This window comes from Triticum dicoccoides, chromosome 1A (genome assembly GCF_002162155.2).
Source record: "Triticum dicoccoides isolate Atlit2015 ecotype Zavitan chromosome 1A, WEW_v2.0, whole genome shotgun sequence".
NCBI classification, from domain to species: Eukaryota; Viridiplantae; Streptophyta; class Magnoliopsida; order Poales; family Poaceae; genus Triticum; species Triticum dicoccoides.
Window position 1 is genome coordinate 10,489,888 of NC_041380.1, and position 9,466 is coordinate 10,499,353.

A 9,466-nucleotide genomic window follows, 5' to 3' on the forward strand; every position below is an offset into this window, starting at 1 on the left:
CGGTGCATTGCACCCTCACCATCGACGAGGCCCGTCCCATTATATGGACATGGTGTGGGAGGAGCGGGAGGAGCAGTTTCAGGAAGCGCAGGCCGACGCCAACTACAACCACAACCTCCTCCAGGAGCATCTGCACGCAGAGGAGCAGGTCGCCTCCGGCAGGGCAGTCGCGTCGGACACAGAGCTGGCAGAGCAGGAGGCGCTGCTCGAGTCCTATCGGTCCTCCAGGGAGATCCGCCTCGCCCACTGGCAGTACCGGCAGCGTGTGACGGAGGTGGCGGCCACCGGCAAGGAGTGCGACGACGCGGGCGAGGCATTGTTCGGCACTGACGAAGAGGACATCGCCGAGACCGTGCCCCGGTGCCACGACGATGAAGAAGCCGGAACATCCGCGGGCACCGCCGGCAGCGAGGAAGAATAGTGCATAGTAGGTCGCCTTCGCTTGTGTCCCGGGAAGGCCACAGCTCCTTCCCTCCCGTCGACACCAAGCTTGGTGGGCTCAACATCTTCGGCCAATTAGTCGCTTGGCGGCTACATGGAGGCGGGCAGCTTCAGTTTCCGGGGCTCCAGAGGCGGAGGTCACGGGGGCGGAGCTGGTGAGCGCCGAGGCGGAGCTGGAAAAGGCGAAGCTTCTGTTCTCTTGGTTCATGATCGGAGAGGGGGACAAGGCACCGGTGATCATTGAGATTAGGTATTAATTATACTCCAGACACCGCCTCGGCCAACTTTGATGTATTTGTAATGAAATTCGTCATGTTTATATGAAATCAGACCATGTTTATATAAAATCCGGACTTGTTTGAATGAATTTCGTCCAGTTGGTTGGAGTTGTTGTCAAGATGTATGCGGCTAGCATTGGATGGCTGCCTCCCGCATCCGTGTCCACGAACTGATACCCCTGTCCATGGACGGATGCAGAAGGTTTTTTGGTTTTTTGCGGGTTGTCGTTGAAGATGCCCTAAAGACTATATAAGGGATCGGCTTGGTCCAGTTTAGATGATTAATAAAATGATTTTTTATACTCATCTAAATGCTTTTAAGTGATGGGCTAGGGGTAATGAGTTTTTTTATACTCATCTCTACTCGGCCTGAATTTCAAGAAAAAAAAAAAGAACTTCTACTCGGACTAGTACTCCGCGTACACAACTAGCATGGACACGAGGAAACCAAATTAACACCCAAACTGACTCCTACACGAACAGAGCTCTCACTTACGTAGACTTTGACAAGATTTACCTAACAAGCTGTAGTATATGTAGAAGAGGGTGGGATCGATATATACGAAAACGAGATCAATATACGAGTAGCAGAAGAAAACGCCATGTCGGTGCCGGGTGAGGTGTCAAACCTGGACCACGACGTGGTGACGGAGATCCTCCTGAGGCTACCGTGTACCTCCGTGCTCCGCTCCCGGGCCGTGTGCAAGGCGTGGCACCGCATCACCACCGACCCCTCGTTCCTCGCAGCCCACGCCGAGCGGCGCCCAGCCGAGCTGCTCGTCGTGTCACGCGAACCTGAATCTGAATGGGCTTACCAAGATCGCGTCGACACAATCCCGCTCTCTCTCCGAGCCGACGACGGCCCGGCGGGGTGCCAGCGTGAGCTCCATTATCCCGAGCATTGTGATGTTCACTTGCTGGTGGGTTGCTGCGATGGGCTCCTGCTGTTCCTGCTCGGCAGATTCCCTCCGGGCCAGTGCTGCTCCTACTTCTTCGTGTGCAACCCGGTGACCAGGCAGGGGACATGGCTAGACCTGATGCCGCCGGCTTGCCGCGGCAACCTGCTGGTGCTCTGCGGCTTCTACCGCCACGGCCCGTCCGGCGAGCACCGGTTTCTCGTCCTGGCCAATGAACCGCAAAGCCCGAAAAGCCTGATGACTAACATGGACTTCTTCACTGGCTCCGCCGCGCACTATGTTTTCAATTTCTCAGCCGCCACCGTGTCCTCAGAGGCTCCTCGCCGGCTGGGACCGGTGCCCGGAAACGTAGTCGTCAAGCCCTACGGCTCCGAGAACCAGGTCCCCAGCCACCTCTACCATCGGGGGAAGCTTCATTGGACGACGCATTCTCAGGCCACGAGCACGGGCAAGATCTTGGCGTTCGACACGCTGTCCGAGGAATTCCGGCTAATATCGTGCCCGGTGCGGCCAAGGGGCCAATACTCCTACCTGCACGACCTCTGCCTCATGGAGTTGCACGGTAGGCTAGCCATAACAACCAATCTACTCTGTGGCGAGTTCATGGAGCTCTGGGTGCTTGAGGACTACGACGATGACCGGAGCTGGTCACACCGTTTCCGGATCCAACTGCCGCCGCCGTTCTGTCTACATTGGACGTTGGGCACCGGTATCCCTAACGTCATTCTTGTGGGAAGCTACATGGAAAAATTAGCGGCCGTATACCATCATACCGAGAAGTGGAGCGTAGAGAAGATAGGGTTTATCAACAGCAACACATCGGCTCGTCACTTTCTCTTCAAGGAGAGCCTTGTGCCACACGCCTTTTTTGATCCATATTAATTTTGTCATGGAAAAAAGTCACGCATGATTCTCATCAATCACTATATATGCTCAGTCCACATGCATATAGTATATACTTTGCATTCAGAATTATACCCAAGCAACATCCATGTACTTTGCCTTGAACTTCCTATCACTCTCGGATGCGTACCTGAAATGAGGAATATTAGTGGTAGTACTTACTACTCGCTCCAACGTTAGTACAAAGTTAAGACACTTATTTTGGAATGGAGGAAGTACATATCAATGAGGTAGCTCTGGTATGTCCTTATAGTCCATTGGAATCCTTTCATCTTGATTTGTAATACTCCTACCTACATCTGTTTGCAAATGTACTTTTTTCTTTGTCTTTTTGAAACAAAAAATTACATTATTCTTAACTATGTGCCAGTCCTAGTATTTCTCAAGTAAGGTAGTATTGTTTTTATTTTACAAAAACATTTCATAATATGTTTCTGTGTTACCAAATAATATAAAGTTAAACGATTTCGTTTATAAAAACTAGTGGAGTTGCCTGCGCATTTGCGCGGCTAGAGTTTCCTATTAATATAAAAGTTGTTTTAGAATCGAGATATTATGCTGCATTGATAGCATTGCCTAAACTTAGTAATGAGTGCACTATAAAAAATCATGAAGATATTAGAAATACAATTGAGAACTTCAATTGGAGTCTGTCTGAATCCAATTCCATATTTTTTTTCCAAACTTGCAATATCTGTTGTTTTTCGATCATGTCTATGTGGTTTTAGATTAACTCGCATTTTTATGCATGATACAAATAATTAAAAAATCCGTACTACTTGCTTGGGATTTGTGTTGTTTGCAACCTTTTTGTTAAAATATTATCTCCAATTACGTCCAATTATTTCTTTTTCTTATGATGTTGCACAATATATGTTATTGAACTATCTATCTTGCTAGTTTGTATGTAGTTATCAATGAGAGACATCCTAAATCACAAGGGTCGAGAATATACGTAAAATCACATCGACATGATTCACATACTCATGACCATGTCATTGTTAGTATACTTTCATGGCAATCACATAAATGATTGGACAACTTTCGTTGGTAAATTATAAAACATCTCATTTCAATTCCTCCTATATAGTTTACAATATATAGTGTATATGTGTTTTTCTGATAATTATATCTTTAAGCATGATTGAAACAATTTATTCCATCCTTGAAATTATTTTTATTTTTCTAAGCTCTTTTCTCTTTCTACCAAAATAACATATATTATCTTGGCGCGCACCATATCCAAATTGGTTTGACTATTCTCTTGCCATTTATGGGTGCCTAAACAATGCTAATGATCGCCAATTCATGAGTAACTTAGATCGACTATTTTCTACACATCTCATATTTTATACAAATGAATCCATATGTGTCAATATATCTAAGATACCCAAGCATATTTGTATCTGACGCTCTTTTTTTCTTGCGAGAATTGTATTATACTATGCGCTGAACATAAACACTGTCACTGCATGCTTTCTGACATAGAATGGTCCTATGCAGATCATTCATTTTAATTATAATTCTACATTCTAGTTAAGGTTGAATTTGTACATAAATCAAAGTCCTCCATGTATTCTTAAGTTGACCTATTTTCAACTATATCTGGAGAACTATAAATTTGTGGTATATATGAATATAAGCTTCCAATTTGACAAAGCGGATGAGATGAAAAAGTGATACCATCATCAGATAATTAACCAATGACATCGGTGGTGATGTTATATAGCATGCATGAAGCCAAACTTATGCGTAAATCAAATTTTACTACGTACAAATATTATTCTTGAGTCTATCTTTTTTTACTACATATTGAGTACATATGAATTGCAATATTTTTATTTTATTTCTATTTAAACTTTTAATATCAGCTTTTGTTTTATTTACCCACATGATTATTTTACTAAATATCGAACCATATATTTAAGGTAGATATTGTTATATGGTTTTATCTAATATATCATCAGGTAATTAACTGATGACATCTTCTGGCAAAAAAGTAAAAATCACTGATGACGTCAGTGATGATACCGGGGAGTGCAAGCACCCATATTGTCTTTCATAGCGAATCTGATTGGTAAAAGGGCTAGTTCCAGCCGCTAGGACGTTCTACTTTATTGGTAAATGTTTGCGACCGGCACGCCGGCCGAGTGCGCGTCGTTGGATTTCTTTTTGATTTGATTAGCCATGTCATCACACCTAGGCACTAAACGCGTGACTGTTGAGGGACCCAGGCACCGCTCGTGCCTCTCGTCTTCCTCTTCTTATCCATTCGTTGCCCATCCGTATTCTTATCCAGCCAGCCGCCCAGGAGGCGAGCTCGTCGTCATGGCCGCCGGCAAATCGATGCGCCTCATCTGATTCGTATGTGGATCGCCGACGCGGGATGCACCCTTCTCCATGTCCGCTCGCAGCCACGGGCGCACTCGTCGCCTTGTCCGCCTTCGCCAGCAGCTGGATGCGCGCCCTCTCCATGGCCGCCGCAGCCAGGGTGCGCCCGTCGCCATGGCCAAGCTGCAATCGGCCACGGTAGCGGCGAGTTCGTGCTGGAACCAGGTTTTTTTTGCTGGATCTACCTTTTTGTTTTGCTACAGCCTCTTTCGTTTTTTTCTACCATCCCCATTCGATTTTGATGAACATCTTGGTTGTTTGCTGGAACCGGTGCCCCGTTTTGCTGCAACCAGCTGGTGTATGTGCTATAAGGTCGATGCCTTGCCGGAGGAAGCTACATCCAGCGGTGAAGATTGCTGCATCCAACGCCGTTTGATGTCGGGAGCTGCAACCATGCATGTCGGAGCTGCAACCGGCTACTGGGGGAGCTGCAAGAGGGGTGGCCATTTATGCGGACGCGTTTTCTTTTTGCCGATCCATTTTTTTGTTTTTGCTGGAACGATGTATTTTTTTTATGGAACCGAGATAATTTTGTGCTTCAACTATTGCAGAGCTCTCAAATGCTCATCTCGTTTTTGCTGGAAGCATTATTTATTTTGCTTCAACGTACCACCGGACTTTGATCCGTGGCGAAGATTTTTGCTGCTTTTGATTTTTGTTGCTAGGCACTTCGACCCGCGGCGAGCCGCTTCAATTTTTGCTTTCATCTTGTTCTGTTTTTGTTGGATCCAACTATATTTTTTGCTTCCACCATGATGAGGACTAGCAGCGACCGGCGGCCGGTGGCAACGAGGGTGATTGGCGACCGCCGGGGAGGGCAGCGCCAAGCGAGTGCGTCGAGTGGTGCTTCGAGGTCGGGCGCATATAGTTCATCCATGGCGACGTGATGGAAGTTTTTTCTAAAAGACATCTGATGAAAGAAGAAGAGATAATCATATGGCTAAGAGTTATTTTATCGAACGATGCTGGTAGGACCGGCCCAGTGAGCCGGCGCATGGTAGTGCCCTACTTTATTAGGCTCTCGTTTTCCAATCAGAACATGGAGGACGACTTCTGTATGGATATTGGACTTGGGGAGTATTTTTTTTCCTTTTTTGACCCCATTGGACTTGGGCATATTACATACGTGCCTGCTCGTTCGAAGCCGAACGCGCTCGACGGCCTCTCTCGCGCCGGCGTGCCTCCTCCTCCGCCTGGAGCTCTAACCTCCGCCGGATCTCGCCATCCCCGCGCCCTTCAAGGGATCCGAGTCTAGGCGCTCGTCCCCGTCTTCCCGGCCTCCTCCGCGTCGCTTACAACATCGAGCAGCAGCTCCGTGCGAGCGAGCGCCCTCGTTGACTTGGTCCAGCGCCAGCATGGCCGGCCTCCAAGTCCCAGCACGCCGCTGCCTCGCTCCCGTTGACCAGCGCCTGGGCCGCGTCCTGCGAGCCGGCCCGGTAGCCGCATTCAGAGGGCCTGCTGACCTCTCCACAGTTCTGGGAAAGGCCCATGGTGAGAACAGATGCGGCCCGTACCATGTTTTTTCCTAGTTCTACGAGTTTAGCTATTTTTCCAGATACCTTAAAAAAAAGCTATTTTTCCAGAGGACGTCAGTTTTACAGAAAAGTCCCTCTAGTTCATGCATTTAATAACGCACAATTGATGCATCGGATTAAATTGATTTATATATGCAAAATGCTTAGAATTTTGTCTAGTTTAATAATTTGCAACTTGCATTTATGTTTAAAATGTTTAAAATGTTGTTTGTTTAACTTTGCTTAAATAATATGCTAAAATGATTTATTTCATAGATAAATAACTGTAGCTCCAAAACTTAACAAACTTTGTATGTAAATGGGGTGGAAAAATGCCTAGTTTAACATGCTGCACTCTTCTTGCATGTTTAACAACTCTAAAATTGTGTTTAGGGCAGAACAGTACCAAATCCAAAATATGCACATGAGGATTTTCCGAACTTGTTGCTTGTTGTTCCGGCCTCATTTAAACTTGCCTAGATAAGTAGTTTTATTATGCTTCACCCCTTGCCGTGCTAACCAACATTTAATATTGTTGAGTACTTAAACGGGAGAGAACTAAATAATTGTTGTGGTGTTTCATCAATATGCAACTCGTTGCATATTGAGCTCCACTTAATTTGTAGTTTTGTTTGTGCACTTTGACATATTGCCATGCCTCTTTAAACCGGACATGCATCATAATTGCTTGTGCATCATGCCATGTTTATGTGATGGTTGTTTACCATGTTGTTTGCTTCTTTCCGGGTTGCTTCTCTCATTAGCTTCGGTTTCGTTCCGGAGTTGTGAGGATCCGTTCGACTACGTCCGTTTGTCTTCTTCATGGACTCGTTCTTCTTCCTTGCGGGATCTCAGGCAAGATGAACATACCCTCGAAATCACTTCTATCTTTGCTTGCTAGTTGTTCGTTCTATTGCTAACCCGTGCTACCTACCACTTGCTATATCATGCCTCCCATATTACCATGTCAAGCCTCTAACCCACCTTTCCTAGCAAACTGTTGTTTGGCTATGTTACTGCTTTTGCTCAGCCCCTCTTATAGCGTTGCTAGTTGCAGGTGAAGATGAAGTTTGTTCCATGTTGGAACATGGATATTGTTGGGATATCATTATTATCTCTTATTTACTTTAATGCACCTATATACTTGGTAAAGGGAAGAAGGCTCGGCCTTATGCCTGGTGTTTTGTTCCACTCTTGCCGCCCTAGTTTCCGTCATACCGGTGTTATGTTCCTTGATTTTGCGTTCCTTACGCGGTTGGGTGTTACGGGAACCCCTTGACAGTTTGCTTTGAATAAAACTTCTCCAGCAAGGCCCAACCTTGGTTTTACATTTGCCTAACAACCTATAACCTTCCCTTAGGTTTTCGCGAGCCCGAGGGTCATATTTATTTAACCCCCCTGGGCCAGTGCTTCTCTAAGTGTTGGTCCGAACTGGGCGATGTCCGGCGCCCCTGGGCAACCAGGGTCTATGCCAGCCCGACATCTGGCCCATCCGGTGCGCCCTGAGAACGAGATATGTGCAGCTCCTATCGGGATTTGTTGGTACATTCGGGCGGCTTTGCTAGTCTTGTTTTACCATTGTCAAAATGTCTTGTAACCGGGATTCCGAGCCTGATCGGGTCTTCCTGGAAGAAGGAATATCCTTCATTGACCGTGAGAGCTTGTGATGGGCTAAGTTGGGACACCCTTGCAGAGTTTGAACTTCCGAAAGCCGTGCCCGCGGTTATGTGCTAGATGGGAATTTGTTAATATCCGGTTGTAGAGAACTTGATACTTAACTTAATTAAAATGAATCAACCGCGTGTGTGACCGTGATGGTCTCTTTTCGGCGGAGTCCGGGAATAGAACACGGTTTTGGAGTTATGTTTGTGCGTAAGTAGTTTCAGGATCACTTCTTGATCACTTCTAGTTTCACGACTGTTGTGTTGCTTCTCTTCTCGCTCTTATTTGCGTATGGTAGCCACCATATATGCTTAGTGCTTGCTGCATCTCCACTACACTACCTTATCCGACCCATAAGCTTAAATAGTCTTGATCTCGCGGGTGTGAGATTGCTGAGTCCTCGTGACTCACAGATACTTCCAAATAGTTGCAGGTGCCGATGATACCAGTGCAGATGACGCAACCGAGCTCAAGTGGGAGCTTAATGAAGATCGTGTTCGTTATGTTGTTTCGTTTCCCGTTGATCAGTAGTGGAGCCAAGTTGGGACGATCAGGGATCTAGCATTAGGGGTTTCTTCTTTTATTTTGGTTCCGTAGTCGGACCTTTGTTTGTATTTTGGATGTTTTATGATCTATTCATGTATTGTGTGAAGTGGCGATTGTAAGCCAACTCTTTATCCCTTTCTTATTCAGTACATAGGATTGTGTGAAGATTACTGTCGGTGTCAAAACCGGCGGATCTCGGGTAGGGGGTCCCAAACTGTGCGTCTAAGGCGGATGGTAACAGGAGGCAGGGGACACGATGTTTACCCAGGTTCGGGCCCTCTTGATGGAGGTAATACCCTACGTCCTGCTCGATTGTTCTTGATGATATGAGTATTAAAATAGTTGATCTACCACGAGATCAGAGAAGCTAAACTCTAGAAGCTAGCCTATGGTATGATTGTATGTTGTCCTACGAACTAAACCTCCGGTTTATATAGACACCGGAGTGGGCTATGATTACATAGAGTCGGTTACAAGGGAGGAGATCTACACATCCGTATTGCCTAGCTTGCCTTCCACGCCAAGTAGAGTTCCATCCGGACACGAGACGAAGTCTTCAATATTGTATCTTCATAGTCCAACAGTCCGGTCAAAGGATATAGTCCGGCTGTCCGGAGACCCCATAATCCAGGACTCCCTCAGTAGCCCCTGAACCAGGCTTCAATGACGATGAGTCCTGCACGCAGTATTGTCTTCGGCATTGCAAGGCGGGTTCTTCTCTAAATCTTGAATATCTGTTAAGTAGTGTCCGGCTCCCATAAATGTTGGACTGCTTGGCTTCTGTGCCCAATAAGGGACATCTTCCACGCGTCGA